Here is a 12,257-nt window from a genome sequence, read left to right as displayed (position 1 = left end):
CATGGGGGTTGAGGCATTGCAATAAACTCCCAGCCTCACAGGAGAGTTTGTTGTAGGGACTCACAGGGTCCTAGAATGTACATAAAACCACCCACTTGGGAATGAGCAACAGAAGGGCCCAATTTACTTGTAGGTAGTAGAAGAAGTGACTGGAAGCCTGCAAAGAGCTGAGCAAGTGGCATTGTTTCCTCTTCCACATAGAGCGCCAGGAGGCAGGAAAGTGGGTTGCCCCACCCTGGTGAATACCTAAGGCTCTGCCCCTTACTACACATAACAGGCATGCCAAGACAAAAAAAAATATGGCCCAAGTGAAAGAACAGATCAAACTTCCAGACAAAATACAACTAAGCAATGAAGAGATAGCCAACCTATCAGATGCACAGTTCAAAACACTGGGAATCAGGAAGCTGAAAGACATGATGGAGTATGGTTGGAAATTAGAAGAAAAAGTGAAAGCTATGAAAAGTGAAATAAAGGAAAATGTGCAGGGAATCAACAGTGACAGGAAGGAAACTGGGATTCAAATTAATGGTTTGGAGCAGAAGGAAGAAATACTTAACCAGAACAGAATGAAGAAACAAGAATTCAAAAAAATGAAAAGAAGCTTAGGAACCTCCAGGACAACTTTAAATGTTCCAACATCCGAATCATAGGGGTGCTGGAAGGAGAAGAGGAAGAGCAACAAGTGGAAAAGTTATTTGAACAAATAATAAAGGAGAACTTCCCCAATCTGACAAAGGAAATAGACTTCCAGGCAGTCCAGGAAGCTGAGAGAGTCCCAAAGAAGTTGGACCCAGGGAGGAACACACCAAGGCACATCATAATTACATTAGCCAAGATGAAAGATAAGGAGGGAATCTTAAGAGCAGCAAAAGAAAAGCAGACAGTTACCTACAAAGGAGTTCCCATAAGACTGTCAGCTGATTTCTCAAAAGAGAACTTGCAGGCAAGAAGGGGCTGGTAAGAAGTATTCCAAGTCATGAAAGGCAAGGACCTACATTCCAGGATTACTCTATCCAGCAAAGCTATTATTAGAATGGAAGGGCAGATAAAGTGCTTCCCAGATAAGGTCAAGTTAAAGGAGTTCATCATTGCCAAGCCCTTATTATATAAAATGTTAAAGGGACTTATCTAAGAAAAAGAAGATCAAAACTATGAACAGTAAAATGACAACAAACTCAAAACTATCAACACCCAAACCTAAAAAAAAAAAAAATGAACTAAGCAAACAACTAGAACATGAACAGATTTCACAGAAAGAGATCACATGGAGGGTTATCACTAGGGAGGGGGGAGAGAAGAATGGAGGAAAGATAAAGGGAATAAGGAGCATAAATGGTAGGTACAAAATTGGCAGAGAGAGGTTAAGAATAGAATGGGAAATGGAGAAGCCAAAGAACTTATATATATTACTCATGGACATGAACTAAGGGAGGGAATGATGGTGGGGGGGTATAGGGCAGAGAGGAATAAAGGAGAGAAAAAAATTGGACAACTGTAATAGCATAATCAATAAAATATATTTTTAAAAAGAGTATTTAAATTTAAAAAAGAACACTAAGACATTTTGATTTCTGCTCCAAGCCTTATTAATCCTATTACTTGTAACTCTCTTCTACTACCTAGTGGCTGATTATTGTTTGAAAATTACAGGGCTGATTATTAAATAGTAAGTAAAATATTGAAACAATAAAAACTACTGAAATGTTGAAACAAAAACTTCAATCTTAGGGTGATAGCTTTCTAATATCACCTAACCTTCTCTCACAGGTCAGTGCTCCAAATTTCCATTATTAAAGATCAGTTGGTTTTGAAACTTCTAAATGGTAATGGTGAAAAAAGGAACTATTTAAAAAAGCCAAGACAACCTTTTCATCAAAAAGAAGCAATATAGTGCAGTTGTCAAGAACACAGCCTGAGCTCAAATTCCAGTTCTACCACATACTTTTTTTTTAGGCTTGAGTAGGTTACTTAACTTGTCTGTACTTTACTTCTTGGATAAGAGGATAATATCTATTTCACAGGTTGTTTTGAAGATTAAATGAAATAATATTCAGTGCTGACAATAATAAATGTTACAAAGCAATTACTATGTGTTTGCTATTATCATAATCCCAACACAATTTTACCAAAAAGCTAAATGTATGAATAAAAGACATAAAATTGGCCTTGCTCTATTTAAATAAAATATGCTATTGTTTTAACTATACTTCAACCCACCCCATGCTTTATTCCATTCAGGGTTAGAGCAGTACAACTTGAAATCCACATTTATGATCTCACCTTAAAAAACAGCGTCCTCAGAAACTCCAAGTGAGCCCTGGCTGGTGTGGCTCAGTGGATTAAGTGCCAGCCTGCAAACCGAAGGATCACTGGTTGGATTCCCAGTTGGGGCACATGCCTGAGTTGCAGGCTGGATCCCCAGTGGGGGCCACATGAGAGGTAACCACACATTGATGTACCTTTCCCTCTCTTTCTCATTCCTTTCCTTTCTGTCTAAAAATAAATAAATAAAATCTTTGAAAAAAGAAACTACAAGTGAAATGGAAATTATCTACCACTAATATCCCAACATGAGTTAGTTAATCTTGGAAGGATCAGTCACCTTGGAAGTTACAGAGCAGGGCCCTCTCTAAGAAGACACAGAACAAGGAGTTTGATTGTTTATTTGTTTCTTTTTGTGTTTGTTTGTTTTAAATAAAGGAGAAAGAATACACAGAGCATGCCAACCAGCCAGACAGAACACGTCTGGAAAGAAACACTGTGGGGAAATAATGCTGCAGTGCACAATGATGATAACTAATTGTAATATTATGCTTAGTGAAATAAGCCAGTTGGTCAAAGACAAATACCATATATCTCACCTGTAAGGGGAAGTTAATCAACAAAACAAACAAAGGAGGAAAAGTAGAACCAGAGGCAAATAGAACAGACTGACAGTGATCAGAGGGGAGAGGGGAGGGGGATAATGGTGGAAAGAAGGGGAAGGGACTAGTCAAAGAACAGGTATGAATGACCCACTGACAGGGACAATGGTGTGAGAACTGACTGTGGGAGCAGGGGATGGGCTGGGAAGAGGAGGGCAAAGGGAGGAAAATTGGGACAACTGTAATAGAATAACAATAAAAAAAATAATTAATGGCCATTGAGGGTTTACAATGTGTTAAGCAAAAGTACTTTATATATATTAACTTTTCAATCCTCACAACAAACTTACAAGGTTGCCAACAACAAAAAAACCATTTACACTCTAATAGCAAATAAAAAGCAAGGATATCAAAAATGGCAGTGGAGTAGGTGGGTATTATACTCTCCTTTTCCCAGGACCAAACGAGAATTACAACTAAAATATAGAAAAATCACCCTGAATAACCAACTGAAGACTAGCTAAACAGAAGTCTGATAACCAAGGATTTACAAAAGAAGCCACATATAAGGGAGGAGATGGAAAAAGGATTGGCCCTGCTCCCATAGACAGCTGCTGAGATTCTGGAGGGATATCTCAGCTGCAAAGATTTCCCCTGAGAAGTGTGGGGTCTCAACCCCAAGCCAGGCTCCCCAACCCAGAGCATCAGAGCCTGGAAGAGATGCTCACACTACACCTGGATGTGAAAATCAACAGAGATTCTACCAGGGAGAGACAGGGTCCACTAGAGACAAAAGTGCCCTCTTAGAGGACCAACACACAAGATCTTGTCAGCAGCCACTCATCCTGTGCTCCAGTAGAGGAGGGGTAGAGCAGATTGGAGTTCCGAGAGGACAGAATGGGGTATGTGGCTCTAGAGAGAGAGCTGAAGAGACAGCTATCAGAATCCTTGTTTTGAATCGCTCTCCCACATCACAGATACCATCATTCCAGTGTGGAGTACTCCCCCCTACCATGTGGCATCAGCCTGGAGGAATGCAATAGTCCAGCCCTGCAGAGCTCGCACCCTGCTGAGGAATCAGCTGCCTGGGCAAGAGTGTAGAAATCTGGAAATCTGGGCAGGCTCAAGGAGTGTCAGTGACTGAATTTTGTGGCTTTGGGGCAGATACCATTCCCCCCAACATTCTTGAGAACTTGACAGTTGTCTCATCCTCACAGAAAATCCATTACTACCACTCTCTGGGCTCTCAGCAGCCACACATTCCTGACACCTGGTGGCTCCACCCTGCCAAAGTCTGGGCAGAATCAGGGACAGACATAGCTGTGTGGCTCTGAGGCAGGGACTACTCCACCAACCTTCTCCCAAGCCTGACTGGCACCTCCCCCTCATAGGAGATCTATTAACCCCACCCTCCCAACTACCAGAAGCCCTGCCCTGCCCTGCTGAAGTCAGTCTCTGGGCAGAATCTGGGACAGACTGAGTTGAATGGCTCTAGAGCAAGTGATGTTTTACCCTCACACACCCAAGCAGTGCAGAGCCCTCCATTCACACCATCAAACCTTACTCTATTTGGACTTGATAAACTGCTGGCCTCACCCTGAAAATTCCCTGAGACTCTTCCCCACACACACAAAGGTGTGGAAGCACCCAGCAAGTGGCAGCTAGACTTGGTACACCCTGGGACATTTGCTGAAGAACCTCAGACCCAGAACGGGCACCAAGTTTGAACCTGTACCTATCTAGTGGACACCACTGTCCCCAACCTTGTGACTCACTGACAATCTACCTCATGCAACTTGAGTACTGCCAGATGCTAATTCAGGGACTGAGCTGAACAGGCAGCTGGCAGGTGGAAGCAGGCAGAGGTGAATCTTGAGGTACCCTAGGACTTTTGCTGACTTGCCCCTGAGACTGGTGCTGTTAAAAACCAGCCTTGGTGCACAGCTTGGTCCTTCCTCACACAGTCAGGCCCAGAAGAGGCAGACATAAACTGTGAATTACTCTCTAGCTCCAAACAGGTTGCCATGGGCCATTCACAGGCAGTGTCTGACATTGGCCTGCAACAGAGTCCCTCCAAAGAGGTCCCAAACCAACACACCCAGTGACAAGCTTCAGACAACATCAGAACAGGACTCAATTAGCTTTACAAGTGTTATATCCAAAGGATGATCTTGACAGTCACCAGATACTGCTGTGGCCAATTCCTTTCCATATGGCCAGCACCTGCACAGCAGCTTGTACACTGTAGTTGGGGTTGATTATCACAGTCAGTCAGCCTGATGGTCGACCCCACACACAAACAGGTGAAAAGCAATCAAGACTCAGTAACAACAGGAGATGCCACATAACACATGCAAGGGGCATTCCTAAAGCACCCAGCTCTAATGATCAAAGAGACTACACCACTGGATCCCACAGGATACATATGATATAAGACCACCCTACCAAGACTGGGAGTCATAGCATTTCTATTTAATAATAGAAATAGACAAAAAGAAGCAGCCAAATGGGGAGATAAAGAATCATTTCCCAAATGAAAGAAGAGAAATATCTAGAAAAAAAGGTAAATGAAAGGGAGACAATTTATCAGATACAAAATCCAAAAAAAATGGTTATAAAGCAGCTCAATAAAGTGAGAACCACAAAAGTGTGAAAAGGAACATAGAAACAATAATTAAGAACTAATCAGAAATGAAGAATATAATATCTGAAATGAAGAATACACTGTAAGAACCCTGGATGGTGTGACTCAGAAGATTGAATGCCAGCCTGCAAACCAAAGGGTCATCAGTTCAATTCCCAGTCAAGACACATGCCTGGGTTGTAGACCAGGTCCTTGGGGGGCATGTGATAGACAACCATAAATCAATGTTTCTCTACCTCCCTTTCTCCCTCCTTCCTCTCTCTAAAAATAAATAAAATATATTTTTTTAAAAAGAATACACTGCGAAAAATAAACAGTAGTGCTTCCAGCCATGATGGAGGCATAGGTAGATATGTTTTGCTTCCTTGCACAACCAAAAGAATGATAACAACCAATTTAAAAAAAAACACCCAGAACTGCCAGAAAATTGAACTGTATGGAAGTCCAGCAACCAAGGAGTTAAAAAAAAATTCATCTATACTTGTACGAGGGAGGGAAGGAAGCTAGGACAGTGGGGATGCATGGCAAAGCAGCAGTGGCAGAAGGGCAGGTGAGGTGGCAGCTGGCAGACTGGACAGTGGCACATTCATGTGTGGATAAGCTGGGAGGAACGACATGGGAGTGAGTAGTATGTGAAACCCAGGGTTCTGGCACAGGAAACTAAAGCCTCAAAACTACTGGCTGTAAAAACCTGTGGGGCTTGCAGTGGTGAGAGAAACTCCCAGTCTCACAGGAGAGTCTATTGGAGGATCCTGGAACATACACAAGCCCACCCACATGGGAATCAACACCTGAAAGGGCACAGTCCATTTGTGAGAAGCAACAGAAGTGACTGAGAGCAGGGCAAGAGCCAATAAAGTAGCATCATTCCCACTCTGACCCCTTCCCACATACAGTGCCATAACACAGGAAAGTTGGTTGCCCAGCCCAGGCAAATACCTAAAGCTCAGGAGATCTAAGATGGCATCAGAGTAGGAAGGAGCAGATTCGGCTTTCCTCTGCTCAGGAGAGAAAATCCTGACCGATCTATGGAGTAGAAAGGCAAGCAACCAACATATTTCAGCATTTTTGAAAACAGAGGACCAAGGATTGTGGCAGAACTGAAAGAACAAAGAACGGATCCTAAGGGGAGTGCTGCAACAAGGTAGGGTCCCAGGACAAGCGTGTAGTCCCAGGGCTGCAGCCCCAGGCCCGGGGCCACTGCTGGGTTTACCATAGGGTTCTTGGGAGAGAGCCAGGACAACTGCTCCCTCCCCAGCCAGACAACGTCTGAGCGGCTCCGGGAGGAATCCAGGTGCTGGCAAACACACGGGGGTGGTGAGCAGCTTTGGAGGCGGTGGACACTGGAGGAGCCGAGTCGAGCAGCGGACCCAGACTCCCACAGTCACCGGTCTGGCTGGAGCTTTGGTGGTGAGAGAAGCCAGGCCACTGTGGGGAGCGGCAGGCTCCAACGGGAGGAATTTCTCAAGAGGAAGGAGTGAATAGACACAGACACTGTTTGGGGAATTCTCCTAAAGTGATCAGTGGCTCTAGCCTGTCTGCTCCCCAGCTGTGAGCGTGCAGGCACGGGCGCGCAGGCACGGTCGCACCGGCCCACCCACACACCAGCCCACCAGGGGCGGGCCGCACCCGCGCATGGGAGCACTGGCGCAGGGGCGCACCTGCAAGGAAAGCATCCCTGCACACCAGCCCACAGCAGTAACCCTGGGGAAAGACCTGATTCCCACACCCAGGGCCCAAACCTGAGGAGCCAGTGCGAACTCCAAAGGCCAAGGAAGAAAAGCCAAACAAATCATCCTTCAGCCTGCCTCAACCAGCAAGAGCAGAAAAACCGGTTTGGCCACTTTGAAATCAAGAGACTTTTTAATTTGATTCTATTTTTTTAACAATTTTTAATTTTTTAAGTTTTATTGTTTTTATTCTCTTTTGATTTCTTTTTCCTCTCTTACCTGATTTCTTGTTTTATTCCTTCCTCCTTCCTGTCCTCCAATTTTATCTCTTCTTCCTTCCTTCGTCTGCCTTTTCTATGTTTTACTTTTTTAAATTTTTTCCTAAATACCTACAAGTGAGATAAAATCCTGGATCGGTGAAAAGACCAAAGTTGAACCCAAAGAAGGGGCATCACAACAGCTGGGACAGTGAGATAAATGTCACTCTGCTATTACAGAGAACCTGCAAGTTATTGCATATTTGTATTATTATTATTTTTCCAGTGTTCCTACATCTTTTTTTTAACAGTATTTTTATATCCCTCTTCTTTTTGTATAGACTGCTTTGCTAGGCTGGATATGTTGTATGACCTGACAGCTTTCCCCTGATATCTCTTTCTATACTGTATTACTAATCTACTGTCCTTTAACTCACCTGTGTCCCATCAGCACACTACTCGATGTTCTGTACTCCCTATTCTTGTTACCTAGATCTCATAGACTCTGCCATATGAATGTGGCCATAATATTATTGTAAATAACTTCTGTTCCATGCAATTGTAATTACTTCACAACACCCCCCCCCATATCTTAGCCCATTTCAAAGTTTCCTGAACTCTATTACTGTAGTGGTTAACTCTATTCTCTCACACACTACACCTATTTACTATCCTTTACTCTCACCTTACCCCAGAATCTGACCGCCCACAACCTCCCTGCTTTATAGATCCAACTCACAATCCTTCCTCCCCCAACAAGAGTCTTATCTTCTTTCCATCCTTTCTAAAAATCACCTAGCTGGGTGGAAGAACTCGGTTAACACTACACATAGTGAAAGGATCTCCTATATCTTCCCTACTTGCTACTACTGTAAATAGCATAGAATTCTCGGTTGCTGTCTTAAACCATTTTGCCTTCCCCCTCCAACTAAAGACAAAAAAGAATAGGTGGAGGAGGTGAACACCAGGATGCCCACTGGAAGAGGAAACCCAACAACAAAGGAACCACTAAAACATAACAGCAGAAGAAGGTGAAGGAGGGAGTAGTAACCACACAAACCTCAATCCAGGACTTATCTGGAAATACAACTAAACAGTAGAGACAGTACCCAATACAAACAACTGAACAAGATTTCTTTAAACCTTGTACACACAGAAGAACCAGCTTCAACACAACCTGCCCTCACCAGAACAACAAAATACAGAAGATGGTGGACAGAGTGACCCACATTTAACCAGCTGGTGGGAAGGAACCACCAAAGAAAGACTCAACAACAATCAAAACCCAAAGGCAAACACAAAGCCAACTTAAACGACACCCCAAGACCAGCGAGCTTGGGCGATCAAGGAAACAGCACCACTGAAACTCACCGCTACTCTACTAAAGAAGTTAACAACATAAACCCAGGGAGCCAGAACAGATCAATATAAGAAGCTGAGGCGAACAAGAAGAGTCTCACAAACGATGGGAAGACAAAGAAATACTCCCCAAACGAAAGGAAAGGAGGAAGCCTCAAAAAGAATGCTACATGAAATAGAGGCAATTCAACTATCAGATATTGAATTCAAAGCAGTGATTGTCAGGAAGCTCAATGAGCTCACAATGAGCTACGAGAAACTACAGGGAAGCTACAATGAACTCAATGAAACCTACATCAGCATAAAAAAGGAAATAAAAACTCTCAACAAGGGCCAAGAGGAAATGAAGAATACAATTTCTGAACTGAAGAACACAGTAGAAGGAATGAAAAGCAGGATCAATAAAGCAGAAGATCGGATCAGCGAGTTAGAGGACAAAGTAGAAGAAAACACCCAGAAAGAGCAAGAAAAGGAAAAGAGGCTCAGAAAAAATGAAGAGGGATTAAGAGAAATGCAAGGCAATATGAAACGTAATAATATCCGTATAATAGGGATACCAGAAGGAGAAGAAGAAGAACAAGGGATAGAAAACCTAGTTGAACAAGTGATGATGGAAAACTTCCCTAATTTGATGAGACAAAAAGTCACACAAATCCAGGAAACACAGAGAGTCCCAATCAAGAGGAACCCAAAGAGGCCCACCTCAAGACACATCATAATTAAAATGGCAAAATTTCAAGACAAAGAGAGAATATTAACGGCAGCAAGAGAGAAACAGGAAGTAACATACAAAGGGGCACCAATAAGGTTAACAGCTGACTTCTCAATGGAAACACTCCAAGCCAGAAGAAAATGGCAAGAAATAATCCAAGTAACGAGAACCAGAGACCTGCAACCACGACTACTTTACCCAGCAAGGCTCTCAATTAAGATAGCAGGCCAAATAAGAAGCTTCTCAGACAAAAGAAGTCTAAAAGAATACACCTCCACTAAACCAGCTCTGCAAGAGATGCTAAAGGGACTGCTTTAAGGAAAGAAAGGAAAAGAGAGAGTGAGAGAGGATCACACGTACATAAAAGGCAACGAATAACTACCTATCAATAATAACCTTAAATGTAAATGGATTAAATGCTCCAATCAAAAGACATAGAATAGCTGATTGGATAAGAAAACATGACCCACACATATGCTGTCTCCAAGAGACCCACCTCAGGATAAAAGATCTGCACAGGTTGAAAGTGAAGGGCTGGAAACAAATTTTCCAAGCAAATGGACAGGAAATAAAAAGCCAGGGTAGCAATACTCATATCTGACAAAATAGGCTTCCAAAGAACGGCAATAAAGAGAGACCCAGAAGGTAATTTCATAATACTCAAGGGAAGAATCCATCAAGAAGACATAAATATTGTAAATATATATGCACCCAACATAGGAGCACCCAAATACATAAAGAAAATCTTAGAGGACTTCAAGAAAGATATGGACAGCAACACAATTATTCTGGGGGATTTTAACACCCCTCTATCAAAAATGGACAGATCTTCCAAACAAAATAGCAACAAAGATATTGTGGCATTGAACAATACCCTAGATGAACTGGGCTTTACTGATATTTACAGAACCCTCCATCCCAAAGAAGCTAAATACTCATTTTTTTCAAATGTACATGGAACATTCTCAAAGATTGACCACATGATAGGACACAAAACAAGCCTCAGCAATTTCAAAAAAATTGAAATCATACCAAGCAATTTCTTGGATCACAAGGGACTGAAACTAGAAACCAACCCCAAGGAAAAAAACCCAAAACACTCAAATTCATGGAGATTAAACAGCATGCTATTAAACAATGAATGGGTCAAGAATGATATTAGGGAAGAAATCTAACGGTTTTTGGAAACAAATGAAAACGAACTCCCAACAACCCAAAACCTATGGGGCACAGCCAAGGCAGTCCTGAGAGGGAAGTTCATAACGATACAGGCCTACCTAAAAAAGTTAGAAACATTTCAAACAAACAACCTAACCCTACGTCTACAAGAACTCAAGGAACAACAACAAAGACAGCCCAGAGCAAACAGAAGGAAGGAAATAACCAAGATCAGAGCAGAATTAAATGACATCGAGACTAAAAGCACAATTCTAAAGATCAATGAATCCAAAAGTTGGTTCTTTGAAAAGATAAACAAAATCGACAAGCCTTTAAGCAGACTCATTAAGAAAAAAAGAGAGAAAACCCAAATAAACACAATCAGAAATGAAAGAGGAGAGATTACAACAGATACCACAGAAATACAAAGGATTGTAACAAATTACTACAAAGAGCTGTATGCCAAGAAATTTGAAAACCTAGATGAAATAGACAAATTTCTAGAAAAATATAATCTTCCAAAACTCAAAAAAAAATGGAAGCAGAAAGCCTGAACAAACCAGTAACAGCAAAAGAAATAGAAGCAGTAATCAAAAAACTCCCAACACACAAAAGTCCTGGACCAGATGGTTTCACAGGAGAATTCTACAAAACATTTAAGGAAGAACTAACACCTATCCTTCACAGACTATTTCAAAAAATCCAAAAAGGTGGAAGACTCCCAAACTCTTTTTATGAGGCCAATATCATCCTAATTCCAAAACCAGATAAAGACACAACAAAGAAAGAAAACTACAGGCCAATATCGCTAATGAACATTCACGCTAAAATCCTCAACAAGATACTGGCAAACCGCATCCAACAGTACATTAAGATCATACACCATGACCAAGTGGGATTCATTCTAGAAATGCAAGGATGGTACAATATTCACAAATCAGTAAATGTAATACATCACATAAACAAAAGCAAAGACAAAAACCACATGATCATATCGATAGATGCAGAAAAAGCATTTGATAAGGTACAGCACCCATTTATGATAAAAACACTCAGTAAAGTGGGAATAGAGGGAGCATTCCTCAACATAATAAAGGCCATATATGAGAAACCTACAGCCAACATTATACTCAATGGGCAAAAATTAAAATCTTTTCCACTAAGAACAGGAACAACACAAGGATGTCCACTTTCACCACTTCTATTCAATATAGTACTGGAAGTTTTAGCCACAGCAATCAGACAAGAAAAAGAAATAAAAGGAATCCAAAACGGAAAGGAGGAAACAGAACTGTCACTGTTTGCAGATGACATGATAGTGTACATAGAAAATCCTATAGACTCCACCAAAAAACTGCTTGACCTAATAAATGAATTTGGTAAAACAGCGGGATACAAAGTCAATATCCAGAAATCAAAGGCATTTCTGTACACCAACAATGAAACAGCAGAAGCAGAAATCAAGAAAAAAATCCCATTTGAATTAGCAAAAAGAAAAATAAAATACCTAGGAATAAACCTAACCAAAGAGGTAAAAGACCCGTATTCAGAAAACTACATAACACTGAGGAGAGAAATCAAGGAAGACAC

The sequence above is a fragment of the Phyllostomus discolor genome, chromosome X (assembly GCF_004126475.2).
Source record: "Phyllostomus discolor isolate MPI-MPIP mPhyDis1 chromosome X, mPhyDis1.pri.v3, whole genome shotgun sequence".
Classification (NCBI taxonomy): domain Eukaryota; kingdom Metazoa; phylum Chordata; class Mammalia; order Chiroptera; family Phyllostomidae; genus Phyllostomus; species Phyllostomus discolor.
The sequence above is the reverse complement of the archived record's forward strand: the minus strand, read 5'-3'. Positions refer to the sequence as shown.